The 19,277-nt window shown below is 41.1% G+C and overlaps 1 long non-coding RNA gene across 2 annotated transcripts; it reads right to left on the bottom strand.

The window, feature by feature from the left end:
* Positions 1-13,098: 13,098 nt before the first annotated feature.
* LOC118023012 lies at positions 13,099-19,001 on the bottom strand. Of its 2 annotated transcripts, none has more exons than XR_004682626.1 (3): positions 18,660-19,001; positions 14,144-14,205; positions 13,099-14,030 (listed from the first exon to the last, which is right to left on the bottom strand). It is a non-coding gene; the product is annotated as an uncharacterized LOC118023012 (long non-coding RNA). The 2 variants fall into 2 exon arrangements; XR_004682625.1 differs by lacking the exon at positions 18,660-19,001 and adding an exon at positions 16,226-18,436.
* Between the last annotated feature and the right edge of the window lie 276 nt (positions 19,002-19,277).

Raw genomic sequence — 19,277 nt, 5'->3', positions numbered from 1 at the left:
CCATAACAACCCAGACGAGTTGGTAGGGAAACCTCAGTTAACTCCGCTGAACCTCTGCTCCTTCCTAGGAGGGTGGGGAGTGAACGCCCTCCCGCAAAAGCCTTGTGTCTCCAAAGCTGGGAAACACATGCAATGTCAACAGGGATCTATTCACAAAGGAGATGAAAATAGGGCTTTAAGACCTCCCAAAGCTGACTTTGCTCTATTATTTTTCAGCCAGAGACATAGCCGAATGAGTTCCGAGTCCTGCGTGGACTTGCAGGATGGCCTAAAAGACAGGACAAATATTAGCGTGGGTGGGTTAGGGGGGTTATGTTTAGCGTTTTTGTTTATTTTTCATCTTTACGCATCCTTCAGATGCCACTTCAGTTCTGTTCTTTCTTCCATGTGAGAATGCCTTCCGACGTTTGAGGAACGATGGAGGGGGTTGCCAAGGTGGGGGCAGGATTTTAGCAAAGAAGCAATTTATAGGCAAGCACGTGACCGACAGATGTTACTTGGAAAACGAATCCCTTTCTTAATATGGCCTTAAAAGTACCTTCACTTCTGCAGGGAAAATGATATTCTTTCATAACGTTTATAAGACATTATGTCCCCAGCAAGAATTAACATTTGGCATTAACACACAGCTCTGGCAAGAACTTCAAGAGAAGGAGTTTTACAACCAAGGATGGGCTTAAGATCCCGACTGGCCTGACCTCTGCGGTCCACATCCCCAGCCACCTCCCACCTTCAGGAAGAGTCAGTGTGGGAATCAAGGTGGCTCCGGCACTCCAGCCCTCTGGAACCCAATGAGCTAGAAATTCTCAGGGCAATGCTCTCAACGGGGAGCGGAAGGACTTTCCAATATCAGGCTAGGGACACATCTGCTTTCGTATGAAGTCTCTGGGTTCATGCAAGGAGTCGTGATGGAATTCTCTCTCATTTGTGAAAACACGATGTAATCTCACTAGTAAAATCCAGATTTTTTCCCTCTCTCTCTCTCTCTCTCTTTTTTTTTTTTTTTAATGAGTACCTGTTCTGGGAGATGTGCCAAAAATTCAGGGATGATTTAACCTGACCATCACTAGCTGGACAACTTATTTAACTCTTTGGTGATGGTGACATGAACCTTCTTGTTGGCTTCAAGCCACCACATAATTAACGTGGACGCCAGACACAGAGGGTTTAATAAATTGTAACAAAGAAAGAGGGCCATTATTATACAACACAGAGAATAACTACCTTCTGCCCACAGGTGTTTGCCATCTTAAAACATATGAATCCATGTTTCCTAAAGTTTACTCCTTGAAACACTAACGCTATAAGATTATCCTTCATAAAAGGGTTTTGTTGATCAAATCCATTGGGCAACACTCTCCTGGAGAGTTACAGTGTATAGTAACTTGCCAGGACCCTCTGCTGCAAACACAATCCTGTTTAACTCCATTGAACCTGGAGTTTCTCACTTGACCCTGACTTCTTTTAGTATTTATGTTCAGAACCTTGGAGTTGTTCTCTGAAACATACTCAGGGAAATATATTAAACCTACTGCGCGTCTGGCAGACTAGCCCACCTCTTTTGAGAGTTCAGCAAGCTCTGGGCAGGCCCTTCAGTGAGACTCTCTGCCAGAATACGAGACATCCGTAAGTTCCCTGCAAGAAAGCTTTGCCATTTCTCTTCTCCTTGTGATATGCCAGCATTGGGTGATGCACATTTTCCTTTCCTACCTGGGACAGTTGCATGTTTAGGGACGGTGGCTTTTTTTTTTTTTTTTTAAGTAGATCTCTCTGATCAACGCAAGAGCCTGTGGGCATTGAATGCCCAGACAAATATTAATTACATTTATAAATGTATGCTCCACATACCTGATATTTTTCTTTCAGATGATTTTTTTGCCTTTGAAGATTATTAACAAATTCACTTCCCTTTTCTATTTTAAATAATAGACAAAAGCCATGTTTATTCTTCCCTTTCTATAATCAAAGTCACTCATGCATCAGGATCATTTAAGAATGACCCTAGCAGGGGTGCCTACTTGGCTCAGTCGTTAAGCGTCTGCCTTTGGCTCAGGTCATGATCGCAGGGCCCTGGGATCGAGCCCCGCATCGGGGTCCCTGCTCAGTGAGGAGCCTGCGTCTCCCTCTCCCGCTCCCCCTGCCTGTGTTCCCTCTCTCGCTGTCTCTCTCTCTATCAAATAAATAAATAAAAATCTTAAAAAAAAAAAAAAAGAATGATCCTAGCAGGGTGCAAGGAGGGTGACATAATTAAGATAAGTTTGGGTTTACTGTCATTTAATTTTTTTAGTAAGTCATGTATTTGCACGCTTCTGCCTCTTAGCCAGTTTGAGTAACAAATCACTCACGAGGGCATCCAGAGGTGAGGGGCGATAGCATGACCCTTGGTGAGGATCTTTGCTGTACAGCTTTGGTTCTCAAAACTGTAAGGTGCATCAGAATCACGTGGAGGCTCATCAAAGCACAAATCTCAGAGCCACACACCCAGTTTCTGTTTCAGTAGGTCTGGGGAGGAGGCCTGGGAATCTGCATTTCTTTCTCTCTCTTTTTTTTAAGATTTTATTTATTTGAGGTGGGGAGGGGCAGAGGGAGAGGGATAAGCAGACTCCCCACTGAGCAGGCTCCATCATGACCTGAGCCTGAGCCAAAGGCAGATGCTTGACCGCCGGAGCCACCGAGGTGCCCCGAGAATCTGCATTTCTAACAAGCTCCCAGGTGATGCCAGTGCTTTTGGTCTGGGACCCCAGTTTGAGAGTTGCAGCTGTGCATCAGCTCCCTAACCTGCCCGACCCAACAAGTTATAATAAACACCAAGCCACAGCCCTGGGATGGAAGCTCTAGGAAGGAGACTCAAGAAGAATCTGTATTTTTAATAAACTCCCCAAGCAATTCAAAACATGCAGGTCTGGACTACTTCAGCCAGAGAAGCAAGGCTTGCCTCTTAGATCAGGGCCTTGGGTCTTGGTCCCCCGGCTGCCTCTGAGCAAGGGAGTCTCCCTCCCTCGAGGCCTCTTCAAAGTGCAAGACAGCCGAAGACTCGGGAATGCCTCATCCAATAACTTGTCCAGTAATTGGTATATTGATTGCTAATGTCATCATGTTTTAGTACCTATAAACCCCTCACTCTATTACACAGCCCCCAACAATCCAAAAAGTCATTGTTTATTCATTGTGACTCCCCAACTGGCCCTTGTCAGTTCCTGCTGGAAGGCTTGCTGATAAAAATCAGCAGATGATTGGACGCACACATTCTTAACATGACTGACCCATGACATCTCCGAGGGCAGCCAGGGAGCCTGTCATTACAGTACAATACTTCTCTTTCTTCCTCCTTATCTAGCCCCAGATGACTTTGAGATTTTTATTAACTCATTAATGACTGAAGATGTCATTTGAGCCAGTAGAAGAGTTTTTCTTTTTTCTTTTCTTTTCTTTCTTTTTCTTTTTCTTTCTTCCTTTCTTTTTTCTTTCTTTCTTTCTTTTTTCCTTTCTTTCTTTCTTCTTTTTTTTTAATGGGAATAAGTGTACACTTTGCTCATGGTAGGAGGGGGACAAGCTCATGGGCGAAACAGCTAAGACAAACCAAATGGAGAGATCCTTTCCCTCTATTAGAATTTGAAATCTGACTGATGGGTGCTAGGATTGAAAACCTGCACACAGAAATACCAAGTTATTTCAGAAATACAGTAGGCAAGAAAAAACGGGGCAGTTCAATAAAGAAATAGCGACCCATAAAATTCAGCAATTTCTATTGTTTGGTAGGCTCGATCTTTCCAACCTAATGACTAAATAAAAATATAAAATAAAAAAATAAAAATAAAAACTCTGAGTAAGGCTACTGAAACCTCTAAATGTTTCTTACCTACACATTCATTAAACCACATCTTGTTTCTGCGTGCCTTTAATTTTCACATCTGCAGAACTGCTTTTAAAAATCAAATTAGATCTTTTGAAGGCACTTAAATTGCAACAACCTTATGGTTTTTTATATACTCTCGGGTTTCAGCCTTTTTATCTGGGTTGTGTGTCCAATTAATGGGATATCTCAAGGAAGCACTAATCATTCGGAAAACTTGAGAGTATAAAAAGCAAGCAGACTATTTTCATTATAACTGATTGGATTGAGAATAAGCTACAGAGGAAATGTTCAATAATTATGATAACTTTTTTTAGATCAGATCACAAAAAAAGTCAGTCACATAAGGTGCTTTTCATTGCAGCGAAGTCTTTGAAGTCCTGTTTTCATTTGATTCCTCTTTGGGGTTCAGCCTCGGGCATGTCAGGAGGCTGGTTGGAGAGTGGGTTTACATTGATTTTATCAGGACGGATAATTCACTTGGCAAAGAAAATGTCTATTACTAGATGTATCTCATATGTTATTAAGTGTTTATGAAATTTTACTATTGTCAAAACACATTGTGAATTAACAGATCCTCATCACACATGGAGAAACGACTCTCCAAGATAGAAAATTGTCTGAAGACCAAAAAAGATTTTTGCCCAAGGAAATTGCTGTCAGTAAACTATGACCATGATTGAAATATGCCTTAAGCCAAGTTTTATTCTTAAATCACCTAATTACATCTTTCTTTCCATATTTATTTGCCTCGTGGAAAATTTTATAAATTAAATGCTATGTTAAATAGAATAATTAGTTAATATTTGCAGATTAATTAAATGCAATAATTTTATCTAACTCAGTAATAACAGTATTAAAATTTTTTTCTCCACCTCTCTACATGATGCCAAACACCCAGAGAAAACCTGGGAAATAAGAGTCAAAAACCCAGATGTTTTTAAAGATCCAGATGTGTCAAGTAAAGAAAACAATCAAGGATTTTACAATTTTTTTTTCCATTTTCATCCAGATGTTTGGTGTCATATAGACACAGTCTTAATCTGCTCAGTCATAATCACAATGTTCTTTAATATCACTTGCCAATACTTTAATCCCTTCTTCACCAAATTATCTCTAACAATCCTGTTTAATTCATTCATAGGGGAAAACACAGAAGATATTTTCTTCAGAAAAAAAAAAAAATATATATATATATATATAAAATGCCCAGCAGACTCAAAACACAAGAATACCAGCCAGAATGGTGCCCAAGTCTTTATGTTGAAAAACACTTCCTATCTGCATTTTCAAATGACGAAAGATAATTCAACTTAAATGATTGGAATGGCAACTTAATTTTAATTGACATGCACGTGCTAATCTCAATTTCTAGTAAGTAGTTTAGGAGAATAACAGGCTCTCAAGTGTAAATGATGGCCATCTTTTCAATGGGCTCCTTTCCTAACTTACTGCTAAATCCCAAAAGAGATGACATTTTAGGAACAATTTCCTGCTCTGGTGACTTTGGGTATAGAGAAATACTGACCTAGAAATGTAAAGGTTTGATGTGGAGCCCCAGCACCTTCATGGTCTAACCGTGTGACCTTGAGCTAGTCACTTATGCTCCGAGCCCCAATTATTACTTCTTTAAAATGGAAATAATAACCCTGCCCTCAATTAACCTGAGGATCTGATGAAAGCACTCTGGAATTGCAGAATGCCTCATAAGTACATAATTATCATTAATATATAACATATTTTGTCATTAATTTTATGTATTATTGTTTAAATGTTATCAGGTAGAAGTATTGTTACTGTTAATATGGAATTCAGGGGCACAAGAGAGATAGCCACACTCAAAATATCTGGCCAGCTATTTTCTGTTTACAAATTAGTATGACCATAACCCCAGGGTGTGTTAAACAATAGCAGATTCCTCTCCCCTATGTTCCTGTGTCCTTCCTTCACCTTGCCTAGTCCAACTGAGAAATCGTTTTAGTACTACTCTCTTTATGGTAACTAAATAGACTACTCATAGATCCCACTGATTGGGTCTGTATTACAACGAAGCCACTTCTGCCAATCTACAACCATTTTTTTATTTATTTTTTAAATTTTTTATTGTTATGTTAATCCCCATACATTACATCATTAGTTTTTGATGTAGTGTTCCACGATTCATTGTTTGTGCATAGCACCCAGGGCTCCGTGCAGAACGTGCCCTCTTTAATACCCATTACCGGGCTAACCCATCCCCCCACCCCCCTCCCCTCTAGAACCCTCAGCCATATTCTTGATCAACTGCCGGACTTAACTTTGATGAACTCACACATACTCTTGGCCAATGGCACAGAGTCCAGCCTTCAGATTATAGCAGTTTGGTGGTTCCTAAATATTCAAACAGACCTCGTGGTTTCGATCAAGGGAGATTGCTTCCATGTTTTGTTTTGTTTTGTTTTGTTTACTATTAATAAAATGTATGTCCTGGGAAGTTATCATCAAAGAAGAAGCCAACCTTCCTCCCCACAATCTAAGCAGGTATCTAAGAAATCAATGCATGTACCTGTAAAATGCTAAGCACTAAAAATCTTCCAAGCATTTTTAGTCATAGCACCAAGATTTTTGGAAAATACCTCTAAACTTTTGAGTTCTACTTCGAAGATATTGAAAGGTTCTTACAGGACAAAAAAAAAAAAAGGAATAAAACTAATGAAAGGAAGTAGTTCATTTTAAATTTTAAAAATCTCTGCAGTGTCAGAATGCTATAGAAAAGTGAAAGCTCACACATTAAGAAATTTCTTTAAAAGTTGACTCTAACTTTTTCCCAATTATATGATGACAGGGAAAATGGAATGACTAATCTAGAATTTTCGTTCTTCAACTTTTTGAAGTCACGAGTCACTCATTAGCATGTTGCTATATTAGAACACTTGCCTGGAAGGGCCAGAAATCAATACAAAAGGAAACAATAATAGAAAAGGGAAAGATTTTTCCCGTCATAATAGGGAAAGGTGCGTGAGCTGGAAGAAAGTACAGTACAGAAGCTCATGACAAGTCATGATAAATGGGTCGTTATAAAATTCATGTTTAGGCAGCACCAGGCCGGGGATAATGCCATTCGTCATGGCAACACGAGGCAGCTAATGAGCCCTCATTGCATATTCATGTCTCTGGTGGGTCTTCTCTCCCTCCCACCCTGAACTAGTGCCTGGAAATATCTCCACCTCAAGCTGAAACTCAGCTAGGCCTTCTTCTTCTTCTCCTCCTTCTTCTTCTTCTTCTTCTTTTTTTTTTTTTTATTTGTTATTGTTGCAGCAATTACACTGTAAAAGTGCTGCCCAAGATTGATTGCTCTGATCTGTAGTTCAATTGTAAATTAGAATACACATCCCCCGAGGGACACACATGGCCCCTATTTGTGATTAAGAAAAAAGCCCCATAATAGACTAATAGCTAAAGTTCTCTCTCTTTTACTTTCAGGCAATTAGCTTGATGAAATGGCCTCTTTTTGTGTACCCTGGAAGTGTAAACCGATATCATAATGAAGTATATGATGTTTATTCTATTATTTTCACCTTGCCCGGTATGCAGGAATGCATAAGTAATGGCTGCTTTGTCTGGTACGTTTACTGATTCACAAGTAAACTATTTCTTAAAGATGCAGTGTGTGCATTTTGACGCTTGAGCTAAGCAACCCCTAACTGTGGGTTCACCTCCATGCAAGACTTTCTACTAAAGAGGAAAACACCAAATTTCTCAAGGAATGGTAAAAGCGAGATTCTGACAGTCAAGAGCCATCTAGTTCCTGAACTGCTCTGGGGTGGATGAGGTGGGAAAGTTCAAACGGCAGCTCTCTCAGGTTCAATGAAGGCCCCAGGATCCTTTAGCAAAGTGTTCTGGGGTGACTTTGTGCCCAGCAAGGCTCCAGCTGACCATAATGTGTTCTTCGTCTCCACTAATGAGTTGCGGGATCCCAACGCCATTTCTACTCTTGGGTGGTTGAAGCTAGTCCCACAATGTATTCGCCACTTTGAAGTGTACTGCGCCTTCCCCCACTCCAAAAGTCTTGTCTTTTCAAGATCCAAAACTTTGATCTCCTCAGTTGACAAGAAAACATTCTTTAGCTTCCTACATGCACCAGCTGACAGAGGTTTTGACCAGCAAGCCAATGAACACAATCGCTTGTGGTTGGCCCATTCCCAATGTCATTTGTGTTGTTCCCATATAGTATTTTAATATTTGTTTTCTTTTCATTCATGAGGGCCTCAAAAGGAAAGGGGGGAAGAAGTGTCCCAACTAGGCAAGATAGAAATAGGAAAGAAGGAAAAACAAAACAAAACAAAACAAAACAAAAAACTATCTTGGTCTAAAATGGTTTATGGTGAAAAGAGAAAATAAAATAAATTAAAACAAAATGGTTGATAGTGGGTTTCTTATAAAGGTATTAATTATGGTTCCATGGGTGCCTGGGTGGTTCAATCGGTTAAGCGGCTGCCTTTGGCTCAGGTCATGATCCCAGGGCCCTGGGATCCAGCCCCACATCATCGGGCTTCCTGCTCAGTGGTGAGTCTGCCTCTCCCTCTCCTTCTGCACCTCCTCCTGCTTGTGCACTCTCTCTCTCAAATAAATAAATAAAATCTTTTTAAAAAAGATGTTAGTTACGGTTCCAGTTCTATACTCCAATTCCTGCCATTCATCAATAACCCAGTTTGTACTACCCACCAAACGTTTTCTGGCCTTGTGTTGCTGAATAAATTCACCCCCATCCTCTTTAATATGAACCATACTCGAGTTTCTAGAAAATCATTTCTATAGCAAAAGGATCTCACTAATTTTTTTAGTATTGACCTGGACGAGCATTTTTAGATTTGTTATATTTTAAAATTGATGTTTGAGATAGTCTTTTGTTACATATAGATGTGTTCGCCTTTCCTCCCAGTTATACTAGCCACTTCCTAGTTAAATAAAACTTTTTGAGAAAGTTTATTACTATATCCTGAAAAGTAATTCTAAGGTTATATAATTTCCAAGTGTACTACAAAATGAGCTACCCAGAAATATCCCGGGAAAATTCACTTTGATATCTTTCTTGCTAAACATCAAAGGTTTTACCAGTCTTTATTTGAGGACTGACTTTCTCTTCCTCAATATTTATACACTGAACTACTGTGTAAATGATAAACCTGCAGCATAATAATTGTAAATTTTCATTGCTTTTAGAAATGTTTGAATGTCTAGCTGCCACATTGCTGCCACATTTGAAATATGTTATTGTAAACTTTCAAGTGACATTGAGCCTGGGAAGGTCTCATCCACACTCACAGCATTTATTGCAGTAACCAGTCATATTTTTTAAGAGTACATTTACTATATAAAAATAATGCCTGGTATTTACAAAGTGCCTCATAATTTTTGAAGTTCTTTCGTGTAAATCACATCACATACATAATTCTATGAGACAAATGAGGCAAATAATTTTATTGTCAGCCCAAAGTTGGAAGGAAGGAAATTGAGGCTCAGAGAGGTTAAAGGACTTGCCCAAAGTCACAAGTCAGCACATGTGAAGTTGAACCTTGTCCCCAGGGATTTAATTCCAAAATCTGAACCCCTCCTGGAAGGTCATGCTGTCTTCACACTAGCTACACATTCACCATAGGCAGCAACCCTCCAGAATCTCAAAGCTCTTATAATAAACAAGTCTGTGAGCTTCATTTGTATCTGGGCAAGACTGACAAATGAATGTAAAGACACACACACACACACACCCCTTGATAAAAACCTACAAGGAAAGGAGAAAAGGGATAGAACTCACACCGCATTGTTACCTACCTACCTAAATATAAGCTAAATAATCTACATTTGATTGCTAACATATGCTTAGACTAGGTAGATCCCAGCCACAAAATTGAAGCAATTACCTAGCTAATTCAAATTTGAGGGACAGGGGGAGGGTCACTCTTTTCAAGAGATGGGTTTGTATCCAAATTTTCCAGAGATTTGGTTGAATGTTTTCATCAGACTTCTCTCCAAGACCTTTATACACACCACGCCCTCTGTCTCATCCTTACCTCCTGTCACATACTCCTGTAGAACTAATTCAACCCTGACCATCAATCTAGAATTAGCTCAAAGATCACTCCTCCGTGGAGAATGGTCCCTGACTTCTATCTCTACCCCTGTTCCACATACCTGTTTGATTTGATATCCACAAATGAGCCTCCTCCATCCCCCTAATGGCCTCTCCCAGCCTGATGCCAGTGAAGACAGGATTTGGATCTAGAATCCAGCTACAAACTCTTCCAAGGGTCTGCTGGACCTGTCTGCTGAAGTTCTCTCACTGTCAAGATCACGGACATATCAAAGTGTCATGCCCAGAGCCCTGAGCTTAACAAAGCAGCTATGGGCTATTCCTTGCCAATGAATGGCCACTATGTTGATGAGGAATGTCCACTATTTTTTTGAAATGACAACTACATCAGATAAAACATGCAAAACAGGACCCACCAGAGTAGGCAAAATTGACAACCAAAGCACATCAACCATGATTTTCTATGAAAAGCTGTTCCTACCTGAACCTGAGAAAGACCCCAGAAATAAGCCCCAAACAAATCCCAGGTGTGACATCACTTAAACATGTGGGATAAATGAGACATGTGTCATTATTTCATTCACTCATCTATCCATCCATTCAATAAATCGTTCAACAAATACTTATTGAAACTTGGGGAGATAATCACAAAAACAGACATTATCCTTGCCCTCATGGAACTCACAGTATAATAGGGGAGACAAATATAGAGTCCTACCATTGAATATAAGATTATATATATAATGCATGCATAAATATGGGTAAGATGGGACTCTTGGTGGGAACTTCACAGAGATAAGTGTTTCAGTATAGAAAGACTTACAACAGAAGCCTGAAGAATGAGGTTATAGATGAAGGTATAGAGAAATGGTATGTGTGTGTGGCGGGGGGAGCATTTGTGGAAGCAGAATGTGCAAAGGCCCAGGGGTGGAACACAGCTTAGCAAATTAAAGGGCCATTCAACAGTCCAGCGAGACTGGACCCCTAGGAACTGGAACTAAAGTGGATTGTGATGAGGCTGAGGACATATGTAGGTTGGGCCAGACCATACAGGACCCTGTAGACCACAGGTTACAGTAGGAATTCTGCATGCCACCTGAAGTCCAGTGGAAAGTAACTGCGGGGTCCCAAGCAAGAAATGCTCGTAATCACATCTGTAGGAGGCTAGAGGGTGATAGTGTTGTTATATTCCGAATGAGGAACCTCAATATTTAAGGCATACAATGGTTTTATTTCTCCAGCACTGGCTACCAACCATGTTCTAGAGAACCACTTCCCCTTTACTGCTAGAAAACAGATCTCTCTCCAACCCATGTGCTGTGAGCCCAGCACCAGGCCTGCCAGCACTGAGTAGAGAAGATCTGGCATAACGGTATGATATCAAAGACCTTTTGAGTCAGTTCTAAGAAACAATGACTGCATAGCAAGCCATCTGCTCAAATGAAACACCAGAGCAAGAAGATGTTAATCTAGGCTCTGAATGAAACAAGCTGGTCCAAAGATCCTGTAAGTTGTCACTCTCAACATCTTGAAATGCCTACTGTGGCTACAGGACATGCCCCTGGGTCCGTTTCCTGCACCCTTTGACCGGGTTAGGACCTACCCCTTTGAGCCCCTGCCCTGTGGTAGGCTCTCTGTTGTCACTACTTGTTAATGGTCTTGTCTTCTCCACTCAGCAGTAAGATCCACAGAACAAGAGAGGCATGCATCTTATTCGCTTTTTGGCTAATGCTCTTGTAGATGCTTAGTAATGGGGGGTTGTTTCATTTGTCCTCTGGTATACAACCCTCTGTGGTGTAATTGTTGATTCTTTTTCTACCTCCTTCTGTGGGTTCTCTGAGAGCATAGTCAATGCCACCATCTTTGTATCTCCAGTTGGCACTTGATATAGGATGGGTTATTTTTGTTAGTCAATTAATATGTGGATAAAGCTAATAATATAAAGGGTCTTCATTAATACAATCAAATCTACCTCTTTAGTCAGGCACAGGATATACAAAACCACATCATCTGAGAATCTTGTATACCGTCAATACTCATCGGTGAGAGATGCTCCCTTAACATTGGTTGTTAATGCATTTCCACATATTAATATACACCCTTGGGGCACCTGGGTGGCTCAGTCGGTTAAGCATCTGCCTTTGGCTCAGGTCATGATCCCAGGGTCCTGGGATCGAGCCCCACATCAGGCTCCCTCCTCAGCCAGGAGTCTGCTTCTCCCTCTCCCTCTGCCTTCCCCCCAACACACAGCTTGTGTGCTCTCTCTCTCTCTCTCAAATAAATGAATAAAATCTTTAAAATAAATACGTATATATGTGTGTGTGTGTGTGTGTATATATATATATATATATATATCGTAAAAGTGAATGCATATTAAAAACTGCATCCAGTTTTTTTATGCATTCCAGGGTCGCCTGGGTGGCTCAATCAGTTAAGCGTCCTACTCTTGGTTTCAGCTCAGGTCATGATCTCAGGGTTGTGAGATCGAGTCCTGTGTCCAGCTCCAAGCTCAGTGTGAGATCTGCTTAAGATTCTCTCTCCCTGGAGGCACCTGGGTGGCTCAGTCGGTTAAGCTGCTGCTTTTGGCTCAGGTCATGATCGAGCCCCGCATCGGGCTCCCTGCTCAGAGGGGAGTTTGCTTCTGCCCCTCTCCTCTGCTCATGGTTGCGCTCAGTCTTCTCTCTCTGTATGTCTTAAATAAATAAATAAAATCTTTAAAAAAAAAAACTGCTGAAGTCCAAATAAGATCTATAACTAGGATAACACTATTGAATCAATTTCCTAATGTTGACAAGGTACTATGTTTATATGAGATGTTATCTTTGGGGGAACTGGGAAAAGGGAACAGGCCATCTCTCTGATTTATTTTTACAACTTCTTTTGAGTCTTAAAACTTTTCAAATAATATATGATAACTTTTTTAAAAACAAATTTTTATTTTTTGTTCTTATATTTATACATCGTTATATTTTTATTTTCTAATTTTTTTTTATTTTCGTATGTATTTCTAAAATAACAAAGAAACACCATCATGATTAAATGACACTCTCGTGCACAACACTAGCATACAGGAAAGGTAATGCCCTAATTCTGGGCATTGTTCTCTAAGTCTTATCAGGCTGGCATTTCAAAAATGCTGGAAGAGGAGGGAGGTGCATTACTTTTGCCTGATTCAAGCACATCCTCAAAATGATGTTTTCATAAACAAAATGCCGACGGCTATGATCTTATCTTCTCTTTTCCTTTTATCCTAATTCAGGTCAATAACAAGTATTTCTGCTCTCTTCTGCAGATTCCAGGTTGTGGAAGAAAGAGAGCTATTGCAAGCTATAGGGAATTGTTAGTGGAAAACTCACAAGAAGCCAGAGTGTCTTTAAACTTCTTTCTACTGTAGCATTATCTTAAAATAAAATAAAAAAAAGTCCAATTTCAGAAAGAGATGTTTCAAATAAATAAGGCTGGTGTTTACACTTTAACAGTGTTGCTGGAGTTTTTAAATTATGTGTTCAAGAGCCCACTGTTGGTTATATGGATAATAATGTGGGTCATTGTATCAAAACTCTCTGAATCACAGTAGGCAATTTTTCGACAATTGAGAAATCCGAAAACCGCCAACAAGAAATTCATAGGCACGTAGATTAAGGTAAAACTTCAGTTTGGCTTAAACATGTAAGTTCAAAAAGGACCCTGTCAGCATAAAAAGCTGCCGTTTCCAATACTATTCAGTTAGTAAGCTTCCTGCAGTCCATACCATGAGAATTAAGAAAAAGCCTGTACATATCATAAACATAAAGTCTCATTCAAAGATGAATGACATTCCCCCATATTCATCCCTCTTTTTCTGAAAATTGCAAGCACTTTGGTAAGTATCTCTAAGAAGCAGACCTGCACAGAAGTTGTCCTCGTTTTGTGCTAACTTGCTTAAATTAAGTTCAGCTCAAGGTATGGCATGCAACGTCATCTTAGCAACCCACGGGCTCGTGCAGAAAAGATTCGGCAGGATACACTATGATCACCAGGTGCAGGGAAAGAATGCCTGTCTGATTGCTAGAAAAGCTCATCAGGGAAGGCCATCCATCTTTACTTTTTCAGGATAACATCCCCAAGCTGTAAAGACAGAGTTTCACTTAATAAAAAAGGAGGAGAAAAAAAAATGCAAAAAATGTTCTTAATATTTGCCTTATCAATTCATGAATCAAAGAAAAAGGAACTATAATTACCTCTGGCTCTATCAGGACTGAGAGATTTCTTCCACATAACCTTTTCTGTGGCAGGAACAAAGCTTTATTCCAAAGGAAAAAAAAAATCCACTTAAAAATATCCCAAAAGAGATTAAAAAAAAAAAAAAAAAAACCTACAAGATTCTGTAGCTCTTTAATGCTTGCCATGGGCCAAATCGTACAATTAGAATCAGTCACTTTAAGTGCCGAAGTCATATAATGCTAATAGATCACTTTATAATGTGAGCAGTTTTTAAAAGTCGTATTTAATTTTCCATTATTACTGTACTGAATGCTAGCGGGTCCGTCCGTCCATAGACTCTTCTGTGCAGAGAGCGAGGGGACAGCCGGCTGCCGGCCGAGGCCCTGCTCGATTCTGGCCTTAATTCTCAGAGACCTAACTTGGAACTCCACGATAGACCACATTGCAGCCCTCTTCCCAAATGTGGATGAGGGCTCCTTTTGCTTTCATAATTATCTTATTTCAAAAAAAAAAGAACAGATCGAGGCAATAAGCCTCCGAGTCGTGTGGGTGTGCACACGGGCACGCGTGCACATCCAAGAGAGTGAGTGTGAGCACCACATGTGTGTGGCTTTCTTTAAGAAAATGAAATGAAGCATAAAATAAGCCCTGAACAGTAACCTAAGGAATAAAACAAAACCATTTACAACACATGGGATTGTTGCAGGATATGTCAAGATTAGATGGTTTAAGGGCGCTATCCTGAATGTGGAAGCAATTATAAGGAAATTCATGACTCATTAGCAAACATTCCATATTGTGGTTCTCATTTCTGGGTCAATGTTACTGGGAAATATAGATTTAAGATTTAGATGTTTCGGGGCGCCTGGGTGGCTCAGTTGGTTAAGCGACTGCCTTCAGCTCAGGTCATGATCTCAGGGTCCTGGGATCGAATCCTGCATCGGGCTCCCTGCTCGGCGGGGAGCCTGCTTCTCCCTCTGACCCTCCCCCCTCTCATGTGCTCTCTGTCTCTCTCATTCTCTCTGTCTCAAATAAATAAATAAAATCTTTAAAAAAAAAAAAAGATTTAGATGTTTCATTGACTTCGGTGTGAGCTTATAGATAGTTGGACCATATAGGGACATAAAGCAAAGACTCCATGATTAAGTCCTTCATTTCTCAGATGTAGGCAATTTGGTCCTCAAGCTAAGGATGAACAAAATAACCTCGAAAGCATATTGGGAAGAATTAAGTTGGTGATGGAAGGGTTGTCTGCAAATGTAAAGTAGGACTTGCATGGTGCAAATATGAACTGGCGGATGTCAGGGGGATTTCACATGCACACTGCTTGGTATGCAAAATGCCTGGTGAACTCAAGTACCCAATACTGTACGTAATGGGAACCAGATGTCTAACAGAGAGAGAAAAATATTTTATAACAATAAATGTGACATTGACTCTTAAAGGGTTTTGCTGCTTTTAAACAGCTTCCCTGTCTTCCTCTCCCTCATATTTTCAAATAGTTTAAAGTAGATCGTGTAAAGAAATTATTTTCATATTTGAAAAGAAAAACTGTTTAACCTGCCACGGACTTCGCAAATGCATACAGAAGGAGAAATGATCTGAAAAAGATAATTTGGGGAATTCATTCGTTTACCAAAGCATGGTGCTCAGCAATGCAAAAATAAAATTAAGGCAAATAAAGCATGATTCCTCCTGCCCCTTACAAACTTGAACTAGACAAGAGGCGGTAAGATGTGAACAGCTGTTATGGGGCATGGCAAAAGCAAGCCCTGGGCAAGAGACATGATGTGCCCTGAGAATTCAAACGAGCAAGAGGAAACTCCGGTGGCAGGCACATTCCACGAAGAAGGGTCGTCCTCCGTGTAACCCACACGCACCCCCTCTGCACTGCACGGACGCAGCCCGGTGTGGCCCTCCTGTTCTCCCACTGGCCACCGCAGTGGACACCCAGCCGCCTCGCTCTGTCTGCCGGCCTCTCCTGACCTCCTCCTGGAGCAATCCTGCCTTCACTGCTAGGATAGCAGTTCTAAAGCCTGGCAATCAAGTTGCGAGCTCTGTAGTTGAGCCCGGGGTCCACTTCCCGCTTTGCCACTTACTGGTTGTGACCTCGGGGAAGTCACTTAACCAACCTCCTTCTATCTGCATTTTCTCATCTGTGAGGTGAGGGTAACGAAAGCACACGTCTTCTGGGGTTGGCGTCAGGATTGAATGAGGTTCTGCGCACAACATACTCTGCAAGTCACCACCGTGATGTCAGAGCACAGATAATAGAAACTCTTTTAGCTCTTCTTCTCTCGAGTATCAGATCCAGTTTTCACAGCAAGCAAAAAAAAAAAAAAAAAAATCTAAATTCCTTATTTTGGCATGCCAGGCTGCACAAAAGCTGATGCTTACATGCCTCTCCAACTCTTTCTCTCAGTCCCTTCCTTCAAATGCCCAACTCTTCTCCCGTCCTGTCTGCTTGTCATCACCCAAGCAGGCCTCTGTGTTCCAGCCCCCGGACCTTTGCACGTGCAATTCTGCCCACCATGGATGGTCCTCCCTCCATATTTTAAGCATATTTAAGCATATTTTTGCTTACCCTGTAGTCCTCTGCTCTAGCAGACCTCTCTGTGTCTTCTCTGAGAGCCCGTGAAAAAATAAATACCCCCTTAACTAGGCCTATCGTCAGAAGCTCATGGCTCATACAGATAGCAGCAAAAGGTAGTATACTAGGGAGTGGTAGGGACTGTGCCAAAAAAAGAGAACTGGTGCCCTAGCTAAAGGGTCAGCCACGCCTCACTGTTGCCATGGTAACATGAGGCCTCAGTATTGCTAATACTTCCATTTTTTTTTTCAAGGTGAGACAGAAATCTACATTTTTACCTGAAATCTCCAGTCGTTCATTGTTGGCAACTAAAAATGTTTTGAAATGCTGTAACCTGGGACCCATCAAAACCCTCTGGAGACCATCAGGCTAACTGCGTAGACCGTGGCTCAGGGATTTCCTTACAGATACACTCTTCCATTCTGGCAAATGTAACTATGACCTATAATTGCTTGTACATCTGCTTGTCCAACAGACAATGTTCCTTGAGGCAAGGAGCATGCTGGGTGTGGGTTTTCTTCATCTTTCCCAAGCTGAATAAAAAATTGGGAAAGGCTGGGTTGTGGACATCTTACAAGATTCAATGAAAACAGTGACAGCTTTGAACTCTTCAAATGTCCATAATCTGTGACCCGATGATGCAACTCCTAGGCATTTAACTCAAGACAATCACATGTAAATATTTGAGGATGTTTGTCACAGCTTTGGTTCTAATGCTGAAAAAGTATGGGGCTGTTTCATGAGCAATTACAGAGGATTTAGGATTGTGATAATTAATAATCATAGGCAAAATTTATCGAACCCTGACTTTTGTGGCAGACTGTGTCCCAGGAACTTCCAATTCCTTACATCACTGGACCGCATTGTTATATCCATTTTACAGATGGGGACTGTGAGACAGATTGTTTAAATAATTCGCCCAAGTCACATAGCAAACTACATGTCAAGGTACGTATTTGGACTCAGTGTTAATGCCAGAGTTTAAGCAGGATGCTCCTCTTTCCCCATAAATATTCAAGCCTACCTTCTCAGATACTGTTAGGGGGAGATGTCAGAACCCCACAGACACAACTCTACCACTAAGGGAGGATTTGAGATATGAATAAAAGGTTAGAACACAAAATTCACCACAGAAATTAGAGCCAGAATCCAAGGAAGCCTCTAGACTCCTGTGTCTTCTCTACTTGTCTCTCGCAAACCACCATCTCCAATAAAGTTTTAGCCTTCAAAGTGAAAATTCTAATCCCACTTTGATGTGATATTATGGCCCCAGATCCCAATATCATCTGATTTAACACTAAGGAAAGAGTAGGTACTGCCCCAGCTAGGGCCTGATGGCCCAGACTGGTCCAATTAGCTGGGGCCAGAGGCTCTAGTTTTGTAACAATTGATTCTATAAAATAGCAAATAACTTGGAGGAAAGCATTGCCCATCTGAGTAGTAATTCTGTTTTTTTCTAAATAAAAGTTGTAAACATGGAGGGAAAAAAGTAACCCACACCAAGGTCTTAACAATGTTTATACCCACAACAGTTGTTTTCTTGGTTTTGCTTCTTTTGTGTCTTCTAAATTCTCTACAGTGGATATATATCACTTTTATACTAAGAAGAGAAAAGGACCCCAACCTACATGGGGATTAAAACGTGAATGTCTAGGGGCACCAGGGTGGCACAGTCAGTTGACTGTCCGACTCTCGGTTTCGGTTCAGGTTATGATCACAGGGCCCTGGGATCGAATCCCGAGTCGGGCTCCATTCGCTCAGATTCTCTTTCTCTCTCCCTCCACCCCTCCTTGCTCATGCTCTCTCTCTCCCTCTCTCTCTAAGATAAATAAATAAATCTTTAAAAAAAAAAGTGAATGTGTACAGTTAGTAATATTTGGAGACCAGAGACTGAGATGCAGAGAAAAAGGCTCTACTGATGATGGGATATAGGATACTCTTACCAGAGAAAGGTCAGCAGCTGAGCAGCAAACCCGCCTGAAAGTCCATGGCTGTGGACGAGGCCTCACCATGAAGATGGTACACCATCAAAGCTGTATCTGATGGAGATGCTGGGCATCGGGCACACCAGGGCCCACTGACCTGGGACACCATGCAGGACAAATGGCACTTAGGATAAGACAAGTCAGAGCAGAGAAGAAAGGCATGAGCTACCAGAATATAAGACATGGTTTTAGAAGGCAAGAGACAATGGCCACAAAGAGGGAACCCAACACGAAGATACATATGTCAAGCAGTCCAGTGAGGAGGGGGACAAGGAAGGGCAGGAGAGGTCACTGGTCTGAGAAATGGCCACAGAGAAGTAAGAAGGGGAATGGGAGATAAATCTTTTTCATGCACGGAAAGCATACAGTGATGACCAAGGAAGATAGAGGGATGGAGAGAGTTTTAGGACCACAGAAGAATAAAGTTGTTGAAAGGGAGGACCGTTGGTGGAATAAATGTGAGGCCAGGGAAGAGAAAACAGGTAACAAGATAAGAAGTTATTAAGAACAGGGCACCTGGGTGGCTCAGTTGGTTGAGCAGCTGCCTTCAGCTCAGGTCATGATCCCAGGGTCCTG

The sequence above is a fragment of the Mirounga leonina genome, unplaced genomic scaffold (genome assembly GCF_011800145.1).
Source record: "Mirounga leonina isolate KUSES-001 unplaced genomic scaffold, KU_Mleo_1.0 Mir_178, whole genome shotgun sequence".
Lineage (NCBI taxonomy): Eukaryota > Metazoa > Chordata > Mammalia > Carnivora > Phocidae > Mirounga > Mirounga leonina.
The sequence above is the reverse complement of the archived record's forward strand: the minus strand, read 5'-3'. Positions and strand labels throughout refer to the sequence as shown.